Below are 2,556 nucleotides of genomic sequence, written 5' to 3' on the forward strand. Positions count from 1 at the left end.
CGCCTCCAAATTTCTAATGGAGGACCTTGTTTCATTCATGAAACCTACAGTGGCCTTAGATAGATCAGAGACTAAGTTTGCTAAATTAGAGGTATTTTATTCAGAGTTCTCTGTCTGTTGCTGAGTGGATGATGGAAAAGGTTTACTATTGTTAAACCTATTTCTTCCACCATTATTAAAGCCTTGTTGAGGCTTTTATTGATCCTTCCATGAGAGATTTGGGTTATTTCTCCATGAGGGGTTATAGGTGTTTCCATAAGGTTCACCCATGTAATTCACCTCTGCTATTGCAGGGTTTTCAGGATCATAAGCTTCTTCTTCAGAAGATGCCTCTTGAGTACTGTTGGATGCAGCTTGCATTCCATTCAGACTCTGAGAAATCATATTGACTTGCTGAGTCAATATTTTATTCTGAGCCAATATGGCATTCAAAGTATCAATTTCAAGAACTTCCTTCTTCTGAGGCATCCCATTGCTCACAGGATTCCTCTCAGAAGTGTACATGAACTGGTTATTAGCAACCATGTCAATGAGTTCTTGAGCTTCTGCAGGCGTTTTCTTTAAGTGAATGGATCCACCTGCAGAGGTATCCAATGACATTTTAACTAATTCAGATAGACCATCATAGAATATGTCCAGGATGGTCCATTCTGAAAGCATGTCAGAAGGACACTTTTTGGTCAGTTCTTTGTATCTCTCCCAAGCTTCATAGAGGGATTCACTTTCTTTCTGTCTGAAGGTTTGAACATCCACTCTAAGCTTACTCAGCTTTTGAGGAGGAAAGAACTTGGCTAAGAAAGCCTTGACCAGCTTATCCTAAGAGTTTAGGCTATCTTTAGGTTGAGAGTCCAACCATACTCTAGCTCTGTCTCTTATAGTAAAAGGGAAAAGTATGAGCCTGTAGACTTCAGGATCTACTCCATTAGTCTTAATAGTATCACATATCTGCAAAAATTCAGTTAAGAACTGAAAAGGATCTTCATATGGAAGTCCATGAAACTTGCAGTTCTGTTGCATCAGAGAAACTAATTGAGGTTTCAGCTCAAAATTGTTTGCTCCAATGGCAGGAATGGAGATGCTTCTTCCATGTAAATTGGAATTAGGTGCAGTAAAGTCACCAAGTATCCTCCTTGCATTATTATTATTTTCGGCTGCCATCTCCTCTTCCTGTTTGAAAATTTCTGAAAGGTGCTTGCTGGATTGTTGTAATTTAGCTTCTCTTAGTTTCCTCTTCAGAGTCCTTTCAGGTTCTGGATCTGCTTCAACAAGAATATTCTTGTCCTTGCTCCTACTCATATGAAAAAGAGGGACAGAAAAATAATAATAATAATAATAATAATAATAATAATAATAATAATAATAATAATAATAATAATAATAATAATAATAATAATAATAATAATAATAATAATAATAGGGGTCCTTTTTACCACAGTATAGAGGTCCCTGTGTGAGTAGAAGAAAAGAAGAAGAAAAAATTCGAACACAGATGGAAGAGGGGGTTCAAATTTGGGTGAGATGAAGTATTAGTAGATGAATAGATAAACAGAAGGAGATGAGAGAGAAGGAGAATTTTCGAAAATTATTTTTAAAAAAGAGTTAGTGATTTTCGAAAATAGTTTTTGAAAAAGGTTAGTAATTTTTCGAAAATTAAAATAATTAGTTAATTAAAAAGAAATTTTGAAAAAAAAGGGAGATATTTTCGAAAATTAGAGAGAGAGAGTTAGTTAGGTAGTTTTGAAAAAGATAAGAAACAAACAAAAAGTTAGTTAGTTAGTTGCAACATATTTTGAAAATCAATTTTTGAAAAGATAAGAAGATAAGAAGTTAGAAAAGATATTTTAAATTCAAATTTTTGAAAAAGATAAGATAAGAAGATATTTTTGAAAAGATATGATTGAAATTAGTTTTGAAAAAGATTTGATTTTTAAAATCACAATTAATGACTTGATTCACAAGAAATCACAAAATATGATTCTAGAACTTAAAGTTTGAATCTTTCTTAACAAGTAAGTAACAAACTTGTTTTGAATCAAAACATTAATTGATGATGTTATTTTCGAAAATTATGTGATAAAGATAAGAAAAAGATTTTTGAAAATATTTTTAAAATTTTCGAAAATAAATAAGAAAAATGAAAAAGATTTGATTTTTGAAAAAGATTTTGAAAAAGATAAGATTTTTAAATTGAAAATTTGATTTGACTCATAAAAATAACTAGATTTTAAAAAGTTTTGAAAAAGTCAACTCAAATTTTCGAAATTTATGAGTGAAAAAAGGAAAGATATTTTTTTTATTTTTGAATTTTTAATGATGAGAGGGAAAAACATGAAAAAGACTCAATGCATAAAAATTTTGGATCAAAACAATGAATGCATGCAAGAATGCTATGAATGTCAAGATGAACACCAAGAACACTTTGAATGTCAAGATGAAAATCAAGAACTTATTTTTTGAAAAATTTTCAATGCAAAGAAAACATGCAAGACACCAAACTTAGAAATCTTTCATGTTCAGACACTATGAATGCAAAAATGCACATGAAAAACAAGAAAA

General features: G+C 31.0%; 1 non-coding gene across 1 annotated transcript; it reads left to right on the forward strand.

The window, feature by feature from the left end:
• Positions 1 to 654: 654 nt before the first annotated feature.
• On the forward strand, positions 655 to 762 carry LOC112752186 (small nucleolar RNA R71). Its single transcript, XR_003176632.1, has one exon. It is a non-coding gene; the product is annotated as a small nucleolar RNA R71 (small nucleolar RNA).
• Positions 763 to 2,556: the final 1,794 nt, after the last annotated feature.

The sequence above is a fragment of the Arachis hypogaea genome, chromosome 15 (assembly GCF_003086295.3).
Source record: "Arachis hypogaea cultivar Tifrunner chromosome 15, arahy.Tifrunner.gnm2.J5K5, whole genome shotgun sequence".
In the NCBI taxonomy this organism is placed as follows: Eukaryota; Viridiplantae; Streptophyta; class Magnoliopsida; order Fabales; family Fabaceae; genus Arachis; species Arachis hypogaea.